Below are 24,585 nucleotides of genomic sequence, written 5' to 3' on the forward strand. Positions count from 1 at the left end.
GGGACGATGCAATGAGTGCAGCACAGATAAAAGTGTGGTACAAACGCTTCAAAGATGGTCGAGAATCTGTTGAAAGTGATCCGTGTTCTGGAGGGCCCGCAACAAGCAGAACACCTGAGAATGTTGAATGTGTACAGGTTAGGTTGAGACACGCTAGGAGAACTGTGTGAGGTCCCAAGGTACCTACTTTGAAGGAGACTGAGGCATCATTGTCCTAGGTACGATGTTTTTTCTATCTTGTATCTTCCTCAATAAATGTCTCTTTCATATTAATGGCTGAATACTTTCTGGACAGACCTCGTAAGCCCATTAAAAGGCTTGTACTAGAGTGTTCATGGTAGCAATGTCAGGAAAGTCAAAAGACTGGAAACAGCCCCGAATGTCCACCAACAGGAAAATGGATTAGAGTGTGGTAAATTCATACATCACAACAAAAATAATTACTGCTACATGCAATGCCATGGGTACATCTCCAAGACATTATGCGAAGTGAAATAAGCCAGACACGAAAGAGAACACGTTGTGTGATTCCATTTATGTCAAGTACGAAGACGGGGAAACTAACCTGTAGTGATAAGGGGTCTGAAACATGTTTCCCTGGGGGAAGGAGGGCCGACTGGTAAGGGGAATGAGGGAAGCTTTCTGGAATTATGGGAATGTTTTCTGCCTCTGTGCGGTGTCCACAACACAGATACATTTAACAAAACTCATCCAACTCTACACTTAAGATCTGTGCAGTTTTTTTTAACTTACGGAAATTACACCTCAGTAAAGGAAGAAAAGGCAAAAACAAACCAAAAAGACTTAGAGCTCTGTCTCCAATTTCTCTGCTACCAGCCTAGCTCAGGCCTCCTGGCAGGGCGGGGACTGCTGTTTCGTCTCTCAGCTGTCAGCCATCTGCAGTGGCCTCCGCTGGCTCTCCCCGTCCTGCACACAACAGCAGAGCCATCTTTCTAGAGCAGCTGTGGGGGCGGGGGGAGCAAGGAGCTCTGGATTTGGAGCCCAAGGATCCCGGATGAAATCTCAGCTCCGTCTCTTTCCATCTGTGTCACTTGGGTGAGCCACACGGCCTCTCTGTGTCTCCTCCCCTCATCTGAGAAATGGGATCACAACACCTCCTTGAGAGACTGTTGGAGGATGAAAATGGGATGGTGTCTGTGACAGGGCTTGAGAAACAGGAATCCAGCCACCGCGGGGTGCTGTTCATACCACCCAACCGCTCGGGAACCTTCCGTGGCTACTGCACAGCAGCTGAGGGAAGGTGCCTGACTGGCCCCAATTCTTCACTCCCAGTAACAGGATTCTACCTCCACACCCTCGGCCACGTGGCTCTACTTTCCCGCCACACTGACTGTGGGCTTGGTCGTGAGACTTGCTTTGGCCACTGGCACGTCAATGGATGTGACCGGAGCACAGGATTACAAATGTTTGGGCTCCGGTGATTACCACGCTGGCTCAAGGACAATGTGGAGCAGCCTTGAGCCCAACCCAAACCTGTGAGTGCAAAGACAAAGAATTGTTGTAAACCATGGAGCGTTCACGTGATCTGTTGGGCAGCACCACTGTGGCAATAGCTGACTAATACAGCCTCAAGGTCGTCTCCAAGCAAATCTCCATCCACCTACCTCTCCAGCCCCACTTACAAAAACTCAATTCCAGTCAAACCAGTCCATTCAACATCCCACAAAACCTAGCATTCTCCCACTTGCTTAACTTAATGTGCGGTTTGCCCTTCCTATCCTTCTTACTGAATGCCAAAGTGCTTCTGCCTTCACTCAGTCTATATTAGCCATACTTATCTTCAAAAGGCAATCGAAGTACCACCTCCCCTTGGAAGCCTTCCTTGACTGCCCACCCCCTCCACCCCAGCGCAAGCTCCCTCTGCTGAGCTCTGGCAGCCCTGCAGGTCTCTGCTGCTCATGGGTTGCTGGGCACACTCTGACCAGGATCACTTTTCGCTTAATCTTTCCAAAAGCACAGCGATATCCTTCATCTGTCTGTGGTTTGGGAGTCTTCTGTTGAGCTTGGCATTGGTGCTTGGGAAATACCTGTTGAATGAAAAAATGAATGAACAAAAAAATAAATCAGTGATAGCTCCTGTGTAACTTACTATGGCACACCCAGCTTCCTTGAAATTGTAATTTGCGAGTCCAGCTTCAGGCTCTATCTACAAGGCATGACTGGAATGGAGAAAGAGGCAGTGAACGCTACCCACCCAGCAAGAGAGAGGACATATCTGCCTCAGGGGGTCACAGGGAAGAGAAGGGTGACAGCCCTGACTCTATACTTATCCCTTCCCTGTCCCTATCCCATTCCTTTTCCCATCCCTATCTCTATCTCACGGAATGGCTATAATGACTTCCTGACTCTAAACTGACAACCACACAACTGGAATCGAGATTGTGTCCTACTTATCTTGGTTTTCACCTTAGCGTGGGTGCCTGTGCTTTGCATGCAGTAGGCGCTCCATGAACGTTTCACATCTGAAGGAATAATATGCTCTTTTAAAGTCTGATTGGAAAATTATTTTATATTCAGCAGTTTGGGGTCTAGTCTCCCTGAGTTCAGAAACATTTAAAAACTCCAACACCAACTATTTTGGGTTTAGGGTGATGATGGCAGAGACCAGCATCCTTTAGAAAGTTAAGGGGCCAGCTGGCAGATCTCTGCTATTTGAGGGGCCTTCTGAGCGGGCAAAGGGGCTTCCATTAGAAAGTTCCTCTTCAGAAATTCCCCCCACACTCACACATCCACCTAATGACAAAAACTCTGAGGTTAAAAAGCCTCTCTTTTAAGACTCAGATGCTCCTTTGAGCAGATGCTAAGGAACCAAATGCTAAAGAACAAGGTTGGGTGATGGTACGGGTGATAGGCAGAGGGGAAGCGCCTTTGTTCAAGGTCAAGCATCCAGAGATAGACTGGTGGCAGAGTGGGAACTCAAATCCAGGTCCAGAGGAGGGCCAGAAAAGGGACAGTTAAAGGGGGTAGGTTTCAGGCAAATGTTTCTCGTCCTGCACTTTTATCTAAGACCCTGGGACGTAGGTCCAGATGTAGAGGGGTGAATTAACCTGAGGCTCCCTGTAGATTCCTACACCTGGCTCCATACTCCCTTGGGCAGTGGGAAGGAGTAGGTGCCGGTCATCTTAGGTAGGAGATACCTGTTTCCAAGGCTTGGTGGTGAATGCCCCTTGGGGGTGGGGGGGGTGGTACCTGGAAGGGAGTCCAGGAGAGGCGTGCAGGGAGGTGGGGCCTGAGAAAGACAGTCTAGGGATCACAGTGCCTCCATACCATTCTGTGGGTGTAGGCGAGGCCCAGAGCCCCCGCACCTCAGGGCACAGAGCCAGGGGTCGGGGCTAAGCCTTCAGCATGGGATGAAACTGGGCAGGGGTAAAGGAGGAGGAGGAGGCAAGTGAATTAAGGAGTCATCACTCCTAGGGAGTGAATCCAGGGCTCTGAGGGCCCACCCGAGCCCCACATCTTCAGGATTTATGGAGTTGCAATGCCTCCTCAGGGCCCTGACTCCTAACTCAAGTCACAGGGTTATTTATTCCTGCTAGTGTCAGCTGAGAGGGCTGAAATGAACGCCAGCTTGCCCAGAACACACAGGGTGGGGCAGGGCCAGAGTGCAGTGTATCTCTACAGGCAGACAGACAGACAGACAGGCACACACACAGGCCAGAATTAGCCCATAACCCCATCCACCTCGGCCACAATACTAGTCTGCAAGCCCCAAGCTAGACCCAAGCGCCCAGTCCTGACAGCGTCTAGGGAATTGCAGAGGTTATTTTAAGGTTGTTTCCACGTCCTTATCTCCCCCACCCCCCATCCAACAAACAGTCAGACAGAAAAACAAACAGGCCAGCAGAGGCCTGGGCTGTTCACACGCAGAGGCAGACCCCCCTGTGCCCTTCCCCCACCCCGCACTCCTCCCGACCAGGCCAGGCCCCTGTGGCCTGGGTTCCTCTCACCGGAAGGGGATAACTCTGCTGGCCACTCTGAAAAGCTGTTTCCCCCAATTGCTTCTTTCTCCCCTGTTTTCTGAGTGTTTACTGGCGGGGCTTTGGATGGCATGGGATAGGGCACTTGGTGGCCAAGTGAGTCCCAGCACTTCCTGGCCGAGCCCACCACGCTGGCCATTCAGGTCTGAGATTCCCAAGTGGACTGTTTGTTTTTGCTGCAGGGTAATTTGTGACCTCTGTATGAAACCCTCCAAAAAACACTCAACTTTGCTTTCTGCAGAGAAGGAAGCATTATAAATAGTAGGAAGCCCTAAAGCAGGATATAAGGGGTCTGCAAGGGGAGGGGCCTCTGTGTGGGCCAAGGCCTGTTTTGGGGTGTGTATGTGTAGCTCATAAAAAGAGAATTGTAAGACACTCAGCAGATGTTTGCTGGGGGTTACCATAGGCCAGCACCATTCTAGGCACTGCTGAGTGACAGGTAAACCTGACAGCCCAGGCTGGCCCTGAGGAGCTTAAATTCTAGGTGGGGGAGAGAAGGAAGGCGTGGCTGCAGCCTGGTGAGGAGGGGAGAGGTAAGTGAGACAGCGGATGGAGAAGCAGAGTCCAGGGCACGGTGGGCCTCGTAGGCTCTTACCAGTTCAGATTTTACTGTAACAGAATGGGAAGGGCAGGGGAGAGGGTCTGTCCCTAGGCAGGGCCCAGAGTCCACAGTGTTACTGAGGGAGAAAGGGAGCACCTGAAATACACGGAGGTCTGCCACGGGCTAGGGCTCTCTGTGAGGGAGGCACTGCCCCACTTGCCGGGTGGGAGGCCGGTTCTCCCTGCCGGTTTCAAGCGAGGGCTGGAAGGCAGCCTGCAGGCCTGGTGCAGGCCTCCTGCTCCTCCTTCCTCCTCCCCTCCTACTCTTTTCTATTCACCAACTCCCTCCCCATTTCCTGCCTCCCCCCTCCACCCCCTGCTTCCCACTTTCTCTCCACACTCCCCATCTGGCCTTCCAGGTGCCAAGCAGCCTTTGCTTCTCCATCTGACTTAGGTCAGGGCCTCAAGAGTTCTAGATCTGGGCTTTTGGGCTCCTTGGACAGCCAACACAGCAAAGGCAGCCCAGGGCACAATCCAGACGTGACCCCAAAAGTTATGGGCCGGCCAGAGGAGCCCTATCCCCCATGTGGCAGCCCCTGCACCTCCGCCTAGTCCCACCCCTGTCTATCTCTCCTTACCCCACCGCTTCAGGCTGCAGCTCCTCCCTTACCCCCAATGCAGACTGGACATTCTTAGGACAGACGTCTGAGTGGGACCCGTTAGACAATCAATCAATTGATCAACCAGCAAGACAGGGACAAAGCTCCAGTTGAGAGGATGTTCACTGACTTGGAGAATTTGTAGATGTTTAATCAAAAAGGTTAAAACTCTGTCCTGCTTTGGGAGAAAAAAAGTGTCCTTCCAGTAACAATTTTGTGGCTTTGATGTTTTTTCTATGGGGAGGGGCAGGAGGCAGCCTCCTGTAGCTCTATCAGCTGGGGTAGGGGCTGGTGAATGAGTGGATAGTTGGGGAGTCTCTGTCTTCCTCTGCTCCCTAACTCTCTTCTTCCAACCCAAATGGTGAGGGGAGGAAGAGGTGCCCGCCACAGGCTAGGCCTTAAGAGTTGGCAGCTTGGGCTCTGCCTGGCACCTCGCGGACCCCTGAGAGCCCTACCCCACTTCTGCAACTCCATCCCTCCACCTCTCTCCTCCCTCCATGCTCTGAGCCTCCTCTCTAGCTTCCCACGGCATCCGAGTGGGCTAGAGCGGGAGGGGACAGCGAGGTCATCGCAGTCCCCCAGGGCCCAGGAAGCCCAACACTGGCAGCGTCTGAAGGCAGAGCAGGGACTCGGGTGTCCCAGGACTCCACCTTGCGCCTTTCTTGGATCTATGCCGGAGCCGACAATCCCCGCTCTCAAAGCTGGAGGCCGCACCTCAAAAAAACCGCTCCCCAAAAGCCCCGCGGGGTTTCCATCCGGCCCCTCCGCTTCGGCCCGTCCAGCCGCCCATCCATCCCGACCACGGGCCCGGCATCCAGCCCCTCCTTCCCTCTCCCCAGTCTCTCCTCTGCCCTCTCCTCCCCTCCCCCCGGCGCAGAAGCGCTCGGTTCGCGTTTTTTCCGACGGCCCGGCGATCTGGCCGAGTGACTAATCTCTCAGGTTGAGCAACGAGAGGGCTCTGGCGCCCGGGAGACTGCGGGTCATTCCCCTGCGCGCAGCGCCCTGCCCGGGCCTTGAACTCCCCCGGCCCCGCGCCGACCCCGCTCTCTCCCGCCGTCCCGCCCGGCTTCGCCCTCGCTCCCGGCGCCCGCGCTCCTACACCAGCCGGGGGACACGCGGCCCAGCCCTGCCTGTCCCCGAGGACGCGGGCGGCGCGTGGCGCTGGGGAACCCCCCGAGTCTCCAGGGAAGGACAGGAAGGCATCTCCAGCTCCCCTTGCCAAGTTCGGGAAGGGAGCTTGCGGGGAGAGCGGCGCCCGGGAAGGAAGGATGCGTGAAACGCGTGGCCTTCTCTGCCGTCGGCGCGCGCCCGCGCTCGCTGCGGGGCCGCGCGGGTTTGAGGAGCGGGGCCGCGTCTCCTGTTGAGGCTGCGGGTGCCCAGACGCGCTTACTCCGGAAACGCGCGCCAGGGCGCACACGACCTCCCCAGGCCGCCGCTCACTCTCGGGATGTCACTTTTCTTTCCCCCACTGGCTCCTAATTTTGCCCTCTGCGCTGCGCTTTCTCCTGTGTCCTTCCCGCCTCCCCGCCTCTCCCGCTGTCACCGCCCGCCGCTTTGTCTGTCTGTCTCTCTGTCGCTTCTCTCGCTCTCCCTAGGGGTGTTTATTTGATTGTTTCTCGAGCTCCGCGGCAGGCTCTCCTGCCGTCAAACCCTGCCATCCCCACTCTTCCTGTGTAATTTAAAGCTATAGTTAAATTATGACTTCTCCGGACCTGTTGTGGCACCTACGCCTAAGCCTAATTAAATGATCACATCCATTCTGAAGGCAGCTCTCTTCTCCCCTCCAACGTTAATTACAACATAAGAGGCTTTAATGGCCCGCCTCACCTCCAGCTCCTGGAAAGAAAGGTCAGGCGATTAATTTTCGTCATTAATCTTTTCCCAATGTGGACACTGTGCTGTCACCCGAGCCTATTAAACCCCCTTTGTCCCCCCTTCCAGCCTCCCTCGCCCCTCACCCCCTCCTCCCTGAGTGACTGCAGAGAAGGAAAATATTTAAGAATCACTTTGTCTCTGTGCTCCCCTCCCCTTCCTGGAGACAGCTTCTCCTTGGGGGTCTTGGGGTGGGGGCGCACCAAGTTTGTTTCTCAGCTGCTTTAGATTGCACCTCTGAAAACTGCTCCTGTCTAAAATGTTATGAGTCCAAGAGTCAGGCTGGGGAGCAGAGAGGCCACGGCTGTGGCCGTGGCATTCCATCACTCCAGGCTGTGGGCGGAGGGAGGGCCTGCCGCCCTCGGTGGAGGGAGAGATGAGGACAGGGCTGCCACTTGTCCATCCTGTGTGTGGATCCTTATAGAAAAAACCAATAAGGAATGTGTTAGCACCTTGAGTTTTATGATCTAGGAGAGACCGTTTTCTTCTGCAGTGTGGTCAGATCCCCATCACCTCCCACTGTTTCTTTATTCCTTCCTCCCTTGCCCTGCCACTGCGGCCCCATTACATGGGGGATAATGTAGATTTCTGCAGTTGTGGAGGGCTGGGCAACAGCAATGTCCTCTGGGGAAGCCAAGTCCAGACCCATGTCCTAGGGACTGGGTGTCCTCCAGCGTTGATGGTGGCCCTGGGCTCAGAGTGAGGAGGGGCCGGCAGGGAGCAGCAGCAGAGTGGGCTGGCTGGCAGAAACGGCCCTTTAAGGGGGCCTGAGACTGTGCTTCGCCAGCATTCTGAATTCTAGCAGCAAGCCAAAAAGAGGAAAAAGGAGGAGTGTGAGTAGGCTCTCTGTGGACAGCTTTTATTCCAATCCCAGAATTTATTTGATTTAAAATTGTAATCCAGAAGAGAGTCCCCGGGAAATGGAGGGACATGAGGCTTGGCCAGGAGGTGCTTAGACCTGGCAGGGGCATGAGGGGAACAGGTAGGAGATTCCAAAGACAGAGGGTAGTTCCAGCCTGTCCCTGCTGTCTGTGGGCCCAGCCCTGTCCCCAGGGGCCAGGCCAGTAGGGGTGATGATTAGAAAGTGACAGAACTAGGGGTGGCGTGGGGGTTGCATGGAGGGTGGGAGCCCATGCAGACAGGCGATACTCCTCGCCAGCTCACAGCTGGAACGCACATGCTATGCCCTGCTTCCTGCAGTGCCTCTGGGCACCTTCATACCACCTGTCCAAGGAGACCAAGCCATACACACTCTCCATAGCTGAGAAGATTCACGAATCCCCCGGAGTGGCCCTGCTTGGAACACAGACCCAACATCCCAAGGGAAACTGGTTTAACCATCTCCCAAACCCCAGAAACCCAGGGCCGCAGTGATTTCTGGAACATCTGGCCCTAGGTAGAAAGAAGCTAAGTAGGAGGCCAAATGTCACTGGGACCCTGAGACACCCCCCTTTCCCAGCCAGGAGGGAAGGGCCGCTTGGCTACAGCATTTACTGACCCACTATGCCCAATGACAGAGTTGGAGAGGCCCGTTGGGAAATCCAACCAAACTTGCGCAAGGCTTTCCAGTTCTGGACTGGAGGGTTGTGGGGGAAGTGAGGAATCCAGTTTGGAAAGGGACTTGGAAGACCCCATCAGTGACCTGAATTGTCTTGTGCCTGACCAGGCTGGTTATGTCCAAATCACTGGCTTTTAGAAAGAAGAAGCTTCTAGGAAACCCAAGGAGAGTTGGCCAGGACCCAGGAGCCTTAGATTCCTCTGGCAGAGGCCTGCTTTCTAGGAAAATGTCCCCTGTCCCCTCCAACTACCCAAAGCCAGGCTCCTGCTGGCATCTGCCACAAGGTGGGCATCTGTATCTTCCTGTGGCCCAGGAGCAAACCTCCCCATCTGTAGTCGGCCCCTCCCGACGCCCCCCCAACTCCGCCCCAAGGACATTGGGGACATCACGTCCACAGAGCCCTGCACAGCCGGATAATAATAATTAATAACCATTAGGAACAATAAGGAGAAGACCAGTGCCCAGTCAGCCCAATGTGCAGCCTCGGCTTTTTTCTTTCTTCCTTTTTTTTTTTTTTTTTCACTTTAATGAAAACAATGATTTGACTTTGAAGAAAGTGTTTTTTTTTTTTTTTTTTTCACTTTAATGAAAACAATGATTTGACTTTGAAGAAAGTGACTTTTTTAAAGTGAAAGCTGGATTGAGCTCCTCATCCGCCCCCTCCCCCACATGCTGCCCCCCTTCCCTTCTGAGCTCCTCCTCCCATCTTGCCCCCCCATTTTTCTCTCTCCCTTTTTTCTTTTTCTTTTAATACTCTGCGTTCTATCATGCAAATCCCCTTTCAAATTATGAGAGTATTAGAGCCATCAACGGTAATGTCACCGCCACAAAATGAGAGTGGGGACTTAAGCACCTAACGAACAATGAAATGTGCGAGCCCTGGGACAGGACAATTAAGAACTGGGCTTAGCCAGCCAGGGAAATTTATTGCTATCAAATCCATATTTCTATTTTCCCCCTGAACAGTAACCTATTTGAATATGATTAAAGGGTTTCATTACGGCAGAGAGAAAGGCCCGTGTCCCGCGGTTCCTTGTGAGCTCACAAACACAGGCTTGGAGCCGGGCGCCCCTGTGAGGGTATGGGTGGGGGGCAGTGGGGAAGGGAAGGTCGTGGAGGACCCAGGGGTCCAGAAATTGAACATGGTGGGGGCCGGATCCCTGTGTAGGTGGGTCTGGTGGAGGAACTGGTTGGCTAGAAATGGGATCTGAGAGTCTCTAGTTCTCTGAATCTTTGCAGAAAGTGCCAGAAGGTTCATTAGCAGATGGGGAGACTGAGGGACTAGAGGTTGAGCAACTCGGTGAAGGACACTCAAATTAGTGAGCATGGTAGATCAGGATTGGATCCAAATTCAATGCTACTTTCTCCCTCCCCTCCCCTCCCCTCCCCTCCCTCTCTTCCTCTTTCTCTTTCCTTCCTTCCTCCCTCCCTTTCACCTTCCTCCTCATCTCCCTCTCCTTTCTCTCCTTCCCTCCTTTTTTCCTTCACACTTTGTGCCCCCCCAAAGTGCTACAGACATCCACTAGAAATGAGAGAAGCCACCCCTGCCAGGGGAGGTGTACAGTCTGGCCGAGGAAGTGAGCTGTAGACAGAGGGGGCTGAGAATAGTTGGAGATGGTGGCAGCCCAATGTCAAGACAGGTGGTGCCACTGCAAAGTCCTGCAGGAGCTCCAGACGGGTTGTGAGGGGCCAGGGTGGGCTGGCGAAGCTGCAGAAGGCTCTGCTGTAACACAAACGGATAGCAAAGCTTCCTTCCTCTGAAGTCTGCACGTTGTCACTCTGCTCGGGAGGCAGAGCCTCCACGAGATCCGCCGTTACCCCTTCCGGCTTTGTCAGCTGCACCTAAACCAATAATGGTCACTATCATGACACCAATAAAAATCCTACTCCTGTACATTTGTGTATCCTTTCAGTTTATAAAGTGCTTTCACACTCCTGTTCTCGAATCCTCCAAACAACACTTCAAAGTGCGGCAGGCTGATGCGTGAGATTCAGAGAGGTTAAATAACTCATCCAAAGTCACACAGGTAGTAAATGACAGAGCTGGTATTTGAACCCGGGTCACACACATGTGATTTCTGGCAGGGCTTGCAGGACTCACATGCACTGGCCGGGCAAGCTGCTCCCTCCCTTCACTGGGGCAGCTCCCTTCTGGCTGGAGGCCTCAAAGAAAAGAGTGGCCTTGCCAGACACACGGGCTGCACCAGGCCGGGCAGTGGGTGGGTGGCAGACAGTGCGGAAGAGCACCCTCACGGGCAGAGCACACTCATATATGATGGGGAAGATCAAGTGCCGAACTGTGTGGTACTGAGCCGGAGGAGGCCGAGATCATGCGGGGATGACTCCAAAGTATGGGCCAAGACAGCAGGATTGGAGGCAGGCAGAGCCCTTGCTTTCCAAATGGGCCCTGGGTATGAGGGAGCCGGGAGCCGGGAGGGAGACCTGGGAAGGGGTGGCCAGCTGGGTTTGAGGATCAGAGAAGGGCCGGGCTGAATGGTGGCATGACTAGAGTGAGGGAAGGGAGGGCGGGGTTTGAGGTCAAGGCTGACATGCTGCTCAGCTCCTCTAGCCTTCCCTGTCTTATCCTCTGATGCTTCCCCTTCTCCCTTCCTGGGACACCCCCCCGGTTTCATACCTGGAGCTCCCAGAGACTGCACTGTTGCTAGCTGGGAAGCCGGGGGGACACAGCACCACTAATGCCAGGATCTGCCCTGTGTCATCAGGGGCCCACTCTCCACCTAGAACATATGTGGGCCTAGTGCTCTTGAAACTTGGACATCACCAGGGCAGGGAGGGTGGCACATGAGGGGTTGGTCGAGGGTCGGAGAAGATCCCTTCTGATACCTTGCAGTGACCTTCCCAGGTCTCCCTCCCCTCTTCTCCCTACTGCCCCCCACCTCCGTTATACCCTCCAGAGTCCACTCCTTCTTTCATTCACTGTTTCATTACTCCTGCATCCATCTGTCCAACGGAGCACTCACCAAGCACAGTCTGGGATTTAAAGATGTTTTACACTACATTCTTGTTTGCAAGGAGCTCATCACCTATGAGAGAAATGGGTATGCACACAGCAAAGAATAATGACCACAGGAGTGAGGGACAGATTTCAACTGGGCACAACCACCCTCTAGGGTGGGCAGGACAGATTTTATTCCCAGAGGTGAGCAAACTGAGGCTCAGAGAGCGCAACCGAATAACCAAAGGTGATGGTGAGTGTGAGAAACCAAAACCTGTTCATCCGACAGGAGATTTGGCCTTTTCTGTCCCTACTTACTTCCTCCCAGTTCTTCCTCCCCTAAAATCATCTAGTCTCATATGCAGTCCTGGCCTCTGTTCATCTGCCCACCCAGGAGTGTTGGTTAAAATAATAAGCCCATGTATGGACCAACAAGAATGGGTGCTGGTCAGAGCAATGGAGCAGGGTCCTGAGCCCCCTGCTGGGTGAGGTGCATCGTGGGGAGGGCCAGCCAGTCCCAGGGTGTAACTAAGATGGTAGGAGGTTAGCCTTAGACTGGCTAGGGACAGTGACTATTTGTTAACCAGTATGGAAATTTTCACAACCAGTCTAGGCACAGTAGTATATACCACCTAGCTCCAGTGGTACATTCGTCCATCCTCCATCCATCCACTCAGCCATCCCTCTGCTCATTCCCCACGAACCCCATCCATGCATAACCCAGCTCCCCACCCAGCCCTAGCGCGCTAGTACGCACTGAACACTGTAGGGAGCATCTCTGAAGTAGACGACAAGCTTCCTTCTCTTGGGGAGCTTACTTGGAGTTGGGGAGCCAGGATAGACCCATTCAAATGTTCAACAACAGCCTAAGAGATGTCTCAGGGCAGCACCGAGGGGGATGCCTAGTGCCTGGTACATGCCTAAAGGGCTCAGAGCAGTCAAAGATCTTGATCATGCGTACGTGTACGCATGTCTGGGGTATGGGTAGGGAGGCTGCCAGGGTGCGACAAGCCTTTGAGTTGGAGCTTTGAGCAAATGGGGGCAAGTCTCCCAGCTTCTGCTTGGCCCAGGCTTCTGAGGTGTCACATGCTCCTTCTCCATCCCCAGTGTCCAGGTCTGAGTATTAGCTTGCTGTCAGCCTGCCTACACTCGGCCTCAGACACCAGAGAGCAGGGACCCGGAGACACCGCTTCCCTCCATCCCAGCCTCTCTCAGGCAGGCACATTGCCTCCTGCAGGGAAGGAGCCGGCCTGCTGCTGGGCTCCCAGCTCTCCCCCTCTTGCTTTTCTCTCCCTCTCTTTCCTTCCTGGGGCTGTCAGTTTAATGGACAGGTGTTTAATTCCAGCCTGTCAGGAGCCTGGAAATGCCAGCATCACTGCACATCAGTTTGTGGAGTTTGCTCGTAAAAAGTGGTGAGAAGCTGAACTCTGCTATCTGCAGCTCAGTCCTCTCTCTCTTTGTCTCCATCTCATCGGGCAGATGTGCTTCACCTCTCTTGCTGATGTTTTCCACTAGGGCGCAGGAGCTTAGGGAGCCTGGCAGAGGAGGCAAAGATCCTTTGCAAGTGCCTCCAAGGGAGGATGGGTTCCCAAGTGTCGAGTGTCGCCACTTATTTCCCTGGCATGGGCTGGGCCTGCTTTTTCACTATTAAAGTCATGCAATGGCTAAAGCATACCATTCTTGCAGCCCTGGAACAGAGAGGCAGATGTCAGCTTCTCCAGCCAGCACAAGCTGGGGCTTCTCATTGTACCTGCTGTGCTTGGGCATAAGCCAGGAATTGCATACTCACCTCTGGCCTGGGAAATACATGGAGGCAGCCCTGAGAATCTGCCCATAGAGCTCTGGCAGCTTGGATATGGGGGTTAGAGCATGGTCCACAGTTCACAATGTAATGCCACCACCAGAAGCACCTGGTTCCTCTATGAGTCTTTGGGAGAAAGTCTCAGGGCTAGGGGCCAAAGGTCAGAAAGGAGGACCTGTCTTTGGGGGTTAGGGATAAAGCTTGAGGAATCAGGTCAGAAGTAGGGGCATCTGGGGCATATCAGCCACAGCCAGAGAACAGAGTTGGATAGCTCAGCTCAAGCAATGAAGTCACTTGAGTGGCATCTCAGAGGGGCATTGGGCTCCCCCTGGCACATGGCTTCCCTCCAATTGCTTTCCTGCCTACCCATGCCCACTTCCCTCCTGCTCGCTTATCTGTTTCTTTTTGCTTTGACACCTCCTACCTGTCCCCCTCAGACCTCCACCCACCCACATACCCCAACGAGGCATCACGGTTCCTAACGAAACGGAACCACTGCCAGATGAAATATATTACTATTAAATACTTAATTCTTCTAGTGAGCAGAGAGCAGGCAGTATGAATACGATTATTAAAGAAAATTACTTTGGCTGATCAGATATTTCTGCATACTAATTTCTGACCCCTCTTCCCTCACTCCCGCTTCTCATCCCTCAGAGACCAGGACAGATAAAATTCCATCACAAATAGCTGATTACCGAGGCTTGCATTAAAAATCACATTTCCCTCTATCTCTCTGTCTCTCTCTCTCTCTTTCTCTCCTTTTCTATGCTGATGTCCTTGCTTGGAGGGGCTGCCCCTAGATAACAGGTACCACTGGACAACATCTAGGGAGACACTACGCTCTTCCCTCCTTCTTCTCCTCTCCCTCCACATTTTCTCTGTTATCAGCAGATGCACTATTCCAAGCCGTTCCCTAAATGGGCACAAGATCCTGCAAGCTCAAGGGCCCCTGCTCTCAGCTCATTAAGCCTCTCATCACAGCCTCTTGCTCTAGTATTCTGTGCTTAAGTGCATGGGTGGGCTGCCCACCTACCAAGATGGTTGACTTTGCACAGAGAGGCCTATCAGCCTCTTAAGAGAGGAACAGGAAGTGGGATCAGAAGCCCCACCCCAAAGGGGAGGGACTTCCTAACTGTTGGGAGCTTTCTGATTGGCCAAACTTTAGGCCTTTTTGTAAACATCTGGGGAAATACAGAGTTAGGGAATTTATTTATCTACCCGTTAAAGTCAGCAAACGTTTATGTACCTATAGATGCATATATGTATCTCCAATGTCTAACTCAAAATTACACTTAAACTTTCTACGCCTTGGTTCTCTCATCTGCAAAATGGGTATAATAGCAGTGCCTACTTTATATGATTGTTGTGAGGATTAAAGAGTTAATATACAAAAAGCACTTAGAACCACTGCCTGACACTTAATAAGTACCATATAAGGATTAGCTATCATAAATATTATTGTTACTATTATTGGTATTGCCGTACATAATTTTAAAAATGTACTCTCCACCTGCTCACGAATGACTCTTCCCAATAATTCCCCACTCAGAGAATTTCTCCAGGCTTTTTTCCTAGGTTCTCTCTTGGCATAACAAGTTTCACAGTGCCTCCCCGATCCTCTTCTCAACGACCCTTGCACCCCACTCTGAGCCCCCACCTCGGTTCAGGCCGCTGGCACCACAGCAGCTACCGAGGTTCTGACAATCGGGAGCGGGGAGGAGAGCGTGCTAAATATACACCCATTCCTCACAATCCCATAAGCCTTCAATTTACCTGCTTTTATAAAAAGATGCTTCCTTAGGTGTCACCAGGGGAAGGTGTAATTATGGCCTGGGAATGTTAATTCCCTTGCTCCTGATACGTGGATCACTGCTCTGCGGGGGCTCCTGTCCTCAGATTTGTGGGAGGGGACATGGGCGGGTGGCTGGGAGGGAGTCAGAGTGGGAGAAAATGTTAGGCCTGGAGGCTTGCGGGGACATGCCCTTAACTCAGAGCTGGGACCAGTGCAGGAGGTGCCCTTGCATACGTGGCTTCCCACAGGAATGCCCTGGGTGGCTGGGGCCAGAGAAGGTGGACAATGGGACGGAGACCTTGACAGCGTGTGGGGAAGCGGGACTCTAAGGCATCTGTTTCAGATCAATAAACCTGAGCTTCATCAACGCCGCCCCGCGGAGCTCACTTTCCTCATCTTTCTTTTCTTCTTTTTTCTTTTTGAAACAGGGTCTCACTTTGTTGCCCTGGCATGAGGGCAGTAGTGTCATCACAGCTCACTGCAACCTCAAACTCCTGGGCAAACAATTCTGCCTCAGCCTCCCAGGTAGCTGTGACTACAGGTGTGCGTCACTATGCCTGGCTAATTTTTTTTCTATTTTTTGTAGAGATGGGGTCTTATGATGTTGCTCAGGCTGGTCTTGAACTCCTGACCTCAAGCGACTCTCCCACCTCGGCCTCCCAAAGTGGTAGGATTACAGGCGTGAGCCACCATGCTGGGCCACTTTCCTCATCTTTCAAATGGGCTGGTGGCACTCCTTTCCTCTCCAGGTAACAGTGAAGTGACACACCTTTGGGAATTCAGGGAGCCCCTCGCGGGTAACCTAGGCAGTCGTTCCTAATGCATTCTTCCAGTGGGCCTGAGTGTTTTCTTTGGGGCAGGTACTGGGTCAGGGTGGCAGAGATCACATTGCAGAGAGGGAAAAGAAGATTAAAACAGCCACAGAGGGGTGTGGCCTGGGCTATCACATAAGTAAGCAAAGGGTCTTCCAGGGATCAAGGCAGAGAACCCTCACCCAGACAAAGGGGGTCATTATTGAGCTTTGAAAGACAAGCAGGATGTGGCCTGCTGGTCTCCCTGCTCCCACCCTCCCCCCTTCAGTCTATTGCTAGCACAACAGCCAGAGGAATCCTCCTAAAACCCAAGAGAGATCATATCATTCTCTGCTCAGCAGCCTCCAATTGTTCCCCATGTCACTCAAAATCATCATAGCAGCCTCAAGGCCCTACCCGTCCCCCTTCCCTGCTTTAGCAGCCCCTACTGTTGTATATGCAATTGTCCCTTAGTATCTGCAAGGATTGGCTCCAGGACCGTCCTCAGATATCAAAATCTGCCCAAGTCCCTCATACAAAGTGGTGTAGTATTTGCATATAACTTACACACATCCTCCTGCATACTTTAAATCATCTCTAGATTGCTTATAATACCTAATACAATGTAAATGCTATGTAAATAGTTGTTATACCGTGTTTTTTAGGACAAATGACAGAAAAAAGTCTGTACATGTTTGGTATAGACACAAGCATTGGGGGCATAACTACCTTTTCAAACCGCAGTTGGTTGCATCCGCAGATGCAGACTCATGGATACGGAGGACCAGCTGTATTTTATGTCTTTGTGTGGTTTTAGTGTATAGCCCTCGCTAGGATATAAGCTCCATGAGGGCAAGGCTCTTGGTCTGTTTCATTCCCTGTTTTGTTCCCAGGGCTCAGAACGTACAGTGCCAGGCATGTAGTGAGTGCTCGTTAAGTGTTTGTGAATAAGCATGACTCTTCGGAAAGGATTCCCAAGCAGAGGGAATGCAGAGCACAGAAGCGGGGGAGGGCCCCACACATTTGGGAAACGTTCGTTCTGTATGCCTGGTGTGTAGAATGCCCATGGAAAAGAGGAAGAGGGTGAGCCCAAGGTCGACATGACATTTTTCTATGGAAAAAACAAAAACGAGGGTGGCGATGTGTTTAGATTTGCGTTTCTGGACGATTCCTGCGGGCTGGTGGGGAGTAGATTAGAGCTGAGCCAAGCTGGAGGCGGGAAGACCAGAAAGGAGGCTGCTTAGACATGCAGGAGAGAGAGGATGAGGCCTTCGCCCAAAGCAGGGCTGCCGTGGATGGAGAGGAGTTTCTAGGAGAGGCACAGGGGGCCTGTAGTAAGAAGGAAGGTGGCAGCCCTCCTCCCCTTTCTCCAAAACAGGTCTCCCTGCTCCCCGACATGCCCCCCAGCCCCAGCCAGGCCCCTCCCTTCATGGCTGAACTCGGTGCCTGTCTCTGGCTCTGATCCCTCTGTATCACAGAGATGTCCTCTGAATGACAACGGAGTTCCTCATCAGCCACTCTTGTCATTGCCTGTCCCCAGCTGTTGTGGAAACGTTTCATGAAGGCTTTCTCGAGGGTAGGGACTGGGCATATTTATGGTAAGCCTGGTAGAATCGCACAGCGGTTTACAGGCTGGGACCTTTGCCTTGGCCGGTCTTAGATTTAAATTCTGAGTCTCCCACCTAGTAGCTAATCGACTTCAAGTTACTTCCCTATCTGTAAATGGGAATACAAATAATACCACCTACGGGGTCGTTCAGTGTTAACTGAGCTAACACCTGCGATGCGATGTGTCCTGGTGAGGTGGAAAGTACTCGCACACTCGAGGCCCCTGCGTGTCCCCCGCGTTGCACTTCCACCCCCGGGAGCAGTGAACTCGCTGCATTGTCGCGGCTGTCTGTGGCCCCACTGGATAGTAAGCGCCCTGAGGACAGGAGCCAGTATGGCCTAGCACGATTCCTCAACACAGTCACAGCTGCTAAACGTGCTGAGTGAGTGGGTCATTGTGTTCTTACACTTTGAACACATCGCATTCAACTTAAACTAAGCTGCTAAGGAAGAGAGAATCATAATGAAGTCAAATTGACCATGGGTCTTCTTAGGAACCCAGAGCCTGTGGGAGCTCAGACAGAGTGGGCCTCCTTTGGAGACAGCGGGCAGGGGCACCGGGAAGAGGCAGGGTGGGCAGCTCTGTTCTGTCACACCCTTTCTCGCAGGGAGACTCGGAGGTCTGCGCCTCATACCCTCAGCCTGGGCCCAGCGCAGGGCAGGGTGGGTGCAGCCTGCAGCCGAGGGCAGAGTGAGTGGCTGCCTTGCCCCAGCCTCACTGTGGATGCAGGATGCTGGGATCAGAGGCAGGGGCGGGGCCCAGCCTGCCCGACCCTCCGGGGAGCTGGCAGCCTGAGATGCTGCGGAGCCCTGGTCCCAAGGCTGTATACACACAGGGCCGGGAATGTTTATTTTTCCTTATTGACTTTCTCCAAATAAACCCCTGCCCAGCAGAAAGGGGCTCCCAGCAGCAGCTGTTTACCCAGTGTTTGCGATAAAGAAGCTTCTCCATAGCAACAGGTGCCAATGTGCAGGTCTCCCAGAACATGGCAGGGCCTCTCCGCAGGGCCGTGTTTGCTCAGAGGGAAAGAAAAGAGCAGGGGGAGACAGAAGGAAGGAAGAAAGGAAGGAAGGAAGGAAGAAAAGAAGGAAGGAAGGAAGGCAGACCAGGAGACTGGGGGCTTGGAAGGGAAGAGAAGGGGAGACAAGGGAGGAAGCCCCGGAGGAGTTTGGAGGTTTCTGTCCTCAGGGAGGCTTCTGCAGAGCAGTTCCCTGGGCCCAGAGGAGGAAAAGCCATCAGGTGACATGCAACGTGTGTGCCCTGCGGGGCCGACTGAGGAGCACCCTGCACAGGAGCCAGCGGGCACCTGCTCAGCGCGGGCTTGTCCGGCCTGGTCAGAGTGTGAGTTAAGTGGTTGTCTGTTTCAGTTACTGTGTGTGTGTGTCCCCTTCTGCCCTGGGAAGGGGGTATTAGTTTCCTAAGGCTGTTGTAAGGTCACACAGACTTGGTGTCTTCAAACAACAGAAACTTATTGTGTCAACCTAAAATGAGTGCCAGAGAGACCAACTCTCCAAAGCACAGAGTTTATTCAGGAACAGCCAGGGACCGCAATCTGGGATGCTCCTGCTAGGACAGATCACAGGCCCATCCAGGGCGGGCAGGGCAAGGAGAGCGTTTTTAAAGACAAAAAGGAGAATTCTGTGTAAGCTGCTTGGAAACAAAGTCCCTTGGTTACAGGGGTTTGACTAGCAGTTGTCATTAGCTTGTAGGTACAGATGGCCATTGTTAGGCAAGTGTCCTTGGGCAAGTGGCTTATCTGGAATACCTTTAAGGAATGCCTTGCATAGTTCTGTACGTGCCCCTCCTTCATGGCCTCCAGGCTCCATTTTCTTAGGGTCTGACATGAGTGACTCCATTTTGATACCAACAACTTCCACAATCCTCGCACAGTTCTGAGGCCAGAAGTCAGACATCAAGGTGTTGGCAAGGTTGGTCCCGCCTGAAGGCTCTGAGGGAGACTATGCCTCTGTTCTAGTTTGTGGTGGCTGTGACAATCCCTGGTGTTCCTCACTCTAAGCCCTGCTCCCGTTGTCCCGTAGCATTTTCCCTGTGTGTCTCTGCGGCTACATTTCCCTCTTCTTGTAAGAACACAAGTCATCCAGTCCGACCTCATTTTAACGTAATGACATCTGCAAAGCCCCTGCTTCCAAATAAGGTCACATACGCAGGTACCGGGGGTTAGGACTTGAAGACATCTTTTTGGAGGACACAACTGTACCTGCTACCAGGGGTGCCGGTGTGAGGCCAGGACGGCTGTCAGCAAGGCGGGGGTGACGCGCCTGCACGCGAGACTCTGAGAAAGCAGCCGGCTCCTTCCTGCTCTTGCCGTACCTTCTCCTGGAAGAGGCAGGCGGTGGGTCTGGGCTGGTGAAGGGACCCCGCCCCCAAATCTGGGTAAAGTCCTCAGGCAGCAGGGAGAGGAAGAGGACTTGAGGCACAAGGAGCAAGAGTGAGGGTGACTTCGGGAGCCCAGCGTCTGTGTTCATGTCTTACTGTTGTGTCACCTTGGACAGGTACTTCCTCCCTCAGCGCCTCTGCTTCCTCGTCTGCACCAACAGTACCCTCCTCGCAGAGCTGTCAGAACGGCAGGGAGCTTAGAACGATCCTGGCACACAGCAGGCACTACCCAAGCATCGGCCGTTCCTACCATTTTCCACAAGCCTTGGTTTTTCCGCCAGGAGTGCGCGGAAACCCTCTTAGGAATGCCACCCAGGTGCTGCCCACTGCTGCAGAGAGCGGCCTATGTTCCAGAAGTGGATGCAGCGACCCAGGCACCAAGGGGAGCATGACTTGATGTGGGCCCAGGCCTGGCGGAGTCTGTCCCAGAGGCCCAGCGTGGGCAGGGCACCAGCAGGGCACCCCTGCCTCAGCAGGCAGGCAGAACACACGCCACCTCCCGCTCGCCGAGTGGGCTCACCCCCGGGGACTCAGTGGGGACAACGATTCAGCAGCCGTGTGTGAAGGGAGTCGGCGACCAGGTTGAAAGCACACACGTATACACACATGTACACCTGTGCAACACAGATACGCACGACCCTGACAGACACACAACTCACAGACACAGAGACACCCCCCCCCACAGACATCCTCCCACAGACAGGCGCAGATACAGCCTTCGGCCCTGTGGAAAGCCATCTCCAATCCCCTGGGTACCAAGGGGCCACCCAGCACACTGAAACCCAAATTTACTTGTTCGCGCTCAGATCTTTCTTGAATACCTGCTATAGGCTAGGCACCGTTCTAGTCCCTGGAGAAATGGCAGGAAGCAAAACCACGAAGAGCTCATTTTCTTCAGGGAGAAAGACAGTAAGAAAAATGAATAAACAAATTATATTGTATGTTAGAAGGGATTTAGTGCTGTGGAGAAAAATGAAGGAGGAAAAGGGAGTGTGAGGAGGCTGCTATTTATTTATTTATTTATTTATTTTTATTTTTTTGAGACAGAGTCTCACTGTGTTGCCCAGGCTAGAGTGCCGTGGCGTCATCCTAGCTCACAACAACCTCAAACTCCTGGGCTCAAGCGATCCTCCTGCCTTAGCCTCCCAAGTAGCTGGGACTACAGACATGCACCACCATGCCCGGCTAATTTTTTCTATATATTTTTAGTTGTCCAATTAATTTCTTTCTATTTTTAGTAGAGACGGGGTCTCGCTCTTGCTCAGGCTGGTTTCGAACTCCTGAGCTCAAATGATCCGCCCGCCTCGGCCTCCCAGAGTGCTAGGATTACAGGCGTGAGCCACCGCGCCCGGCCTAAGGAGGCTGCTATTTAACATGCATCCTCCACGCCTTCCTGGGGTCTCCTCTCCCCTGCTGCGGCCAGGGTGCGAGAGGGAGGCCTGCAGGCCCCAGTCCCAGCCACTCCCCGTGAACTGGGGTGGGCTGGGGACAGCGGCCGTGGTCGGACATTCGCCCAGCTTCTCCTGGCCCGGCTCCTGTGGCCTCCGTCAGGGACCCAGCAGCTGGCGTCCCCGCGGCAGCCGGGGTGGGCACTCCCCAGAGATCTGTTGGAGTCTAACTGCAGCGTGTCATCCTCCTCATTACTATTCTAATCCTCATTACAGGGAAATGTCCTCACACTCAAACACAACAACCACGCAGCGCCGTTACACAGCCCTGTGGGGAGACAGGGCATTTTTCTGGAGCTGCTGGGGGGAGCTGTCAGAGCAGACGGGAGGAAGAGTTGACGCCTTCTGGAGCTGCTTGTGGGTGGGGAGGAGGGGCAGCCCCTTCTGGGTGTCAACTTTTTCTCTCCTCCCTGTCTTCCTACCTCCTGTTGTCTTTACCAATGAGAATTCAGCGAACTGTTTACTCTAGGCTTGTGCCTGCCACCAACTAATCCACGAGGACTTCAGAGCCGAGCCTGGCCGGTTGCCTGGTTCATCTTTGCAGCTGGGCACCTACGGCGGTGCCGGGCACACAGTGGTGCTCTATAAATGCTATTTGAATGGGTAAGGGAAAGCAGGGCAGAATAGGAAAAAAATAAATGCAGTGTTTGGTGGGGCCAAAGCGTGGCCTGTTGCCCTAGGCCCCTGAGTGGGCCAGTGGGACATAGGAAGGGTGAACGAGGGACAGGAGCTTCCCCATTGCTGTCCCCACCAACTGGGCTCTTCTGGAATCACAGTTCTCGTGCTAAACATGACTTCCTCCTCCCAGGTTCTCATTTAAAAGGTAAATGTACTGCCTGGGAGAGGTTATGTATTTGGGGACCAATAGTGCCGTGCTAAATGACCTTGGGCAAGTCCTTGAACTTTAAAGGGCCTCAGCGTCCTGGTCTGTGAAGTGGGGATATTACTCACGTCTACCTCAGGGTTGCTGTGAGGACTGAGTGAGCAACTCCTTATAAAGCGCTTAGCCCGGTGCCCAGCACACGGGGCCTGTTCAGCAAGTGGCAGATCACGTCACTGGGTGAAGCAGGTAGGTGTGTTCCTCGGACGGGTGGCGTTACTGGGGTGGGGTCGGATGCAGGAGGATTTTGCTCGACGGATGTCTTTCTCCAAGGCTGGCCGGCCTTGGTGTTGCCGAAGGGACTGGGGTAGGGACGGGTCTGGAGGGCAGGGGAGAGGGGAGCTGAGGGCATGAGAACCGCAGGCAGCTGGGTGGGCTCAGGGCCCTGGAAGCGGAACACTGTGAAGCTGAGGCCCAGGGCCAGCGTCTGGAGAGAGGGGTGCCTGGGGGAGGCGGGGGAAGGTGAGGAGCGGGGACTGGCAGGTTTACTTCCCGCCCCGAGTGAAGAGCACAGGGAGACAGCTAGAGAACAGAGCCCTCAAAAAGTTTCCAGCACATTCCTGCTAAAATTAGCCCCAGCTTGCGTACGCAACTCTATATTTAAACCAGCGGCCTGTCAGAGTCACTGTGCTGCGCCGCTGGCACACGCCAGCGGGTTTGGGGCCCAGCCCTGGTGCAGGGGCGCAGAGCGCATCCCAAGGGCGTGAGCAAGCCGTCCCCTGCCCACCCACACCTGCTTCTGCAGGGTCGCGTGGGGGTGCACGAGCGTGCGGGCATGACTGCTATTCCCAGACAGCGTGTCAGGCCTCCTTCTTGTCCCAGCCCCAGGGACAGAGCCCCGGCAGGACAGACAGACACAACCCAGGCACAGATGCAGTCACTTGCAGAAGGGATGGGGCAGACAGGTGGAAAGAACACTCTGGAACAAAAGAGGGAGGAGAAAGGAGCCAGCGATGGAGAGAAGAGGAGAGGGCAGAACAACCGAGCATCTGAGGGAAAGACGGGAGGGAGGGAGACAGGAGGGAGGCAGAGGCCGACCCCCCGCACAGGCGACAGTGCAGTGCGTGGGGCTGTCGATCAACGCTCAGCCCCTCGGAGGAGCCTTAGCCTTCCAACCACCGAGCCCCTCACTCCTCTGAGCCCAAGCTGCTCCCCTCCCTCCCCTCCTGCCTTCCAGACCTCTCCAGGGAGAGCTGGCTGATGAGACGCGGGCTTTTACCTGAGGCCTGCAACATTAACTTTGACACTGAAAAGGGGATATTTTATTACCCAGGAATATTTCTGCTTCTCTTCAGAGATCTTCGGGCTCAGCCCCCACCCCCAGCAGCAAGCCTCTGTAGACAATTAAAACTGTCTCTGGATAACCTTACTGACCCAGCCCCGCACAGACCCCAAAGAGGGGACTTTGCACGTGGGCAAGCATCTGCTCCACCCTGTGTGGCTGACCCTCCGCCTTGCCCTGCCGCTCTGTGCGTGTGCTGTGTGTGCGAGCTGGGGCAGGTGGGGTGACCCCTGAGGTCCTTCCTGCAGCCCCGTCTCCTCTGGCTGGGGACCTGCAGGGAGCCCCAGAGAGCGATCGGTCCACGTCTGGCAGGCTATAGATGGGACAGCGAGTCTCAGAGAAGGTGTGTGACAGCCCGGGTCACACAGGGGGCTCATGACTGATCTGGGCCTGGATCCCGGGTTCTGTACTTTTCCATGTGTTATCTCCCTTCTGCAGAGCTCAGTCCCTGTCATCCTTAGTGTGTGCCTGGCTTGGCTGTCTCTTCTCTGAGACCCAGTTCTAACTTCCAGGTGGGGTGACCAGCTGTCCTGGTTTTCCTGTAACTGTCCTGATTTTAGCATTGAAAGTTGAAAGTTTCCCACTGCAAGTTGGGATGGTTGGTCACTCTATTTCCAGATCAAAACAATTGCTTCTCTTTATGTGTGCCCAGAAACATCGATGATAACGGCTAACCTTTACTAACCTCCCCACAGGTTAAGCACTTAATGCAGATTTACTCATGTAGTTCTCATAATAACTCTTCAAGGTAGGTACTGCTAGCCCCATTTTACAGATGATAAAAGTGAGGCAGAGAGAAGGAAAATAGCATCCCTAGCTGAGAAGGGGAGAGCCAGGATTTGAACCTAAATAATGTGGCCCCAGAGGGGTTGCTCTTGGCCACTAGGGTATCCAGTCCTTTCTTAGGGGGCTCCTGTTGGGGTTGGTATACAAGGCTATCTTCTTGCTCTACCAAAGTCTCGTGTCACCTTCACCCAGCGCCTGGCACAGTACCGGGCA

Source organism: Propithecus coquereli, unplaced genomic scaffold, assembly GCF_000956105.1.
Source record: "Propithecus coquereli isolate 6110/MARCELLA unplaced genomic scaffold, Pcoq_1.0 Scaffold158, whole genome shotgun sequence".
Lineage (NCBI taxonomy): Eukaryota > Metazoa > Chordata > Mammalia > Primates > Indriidae > Propithecus > Propithecus coquereli.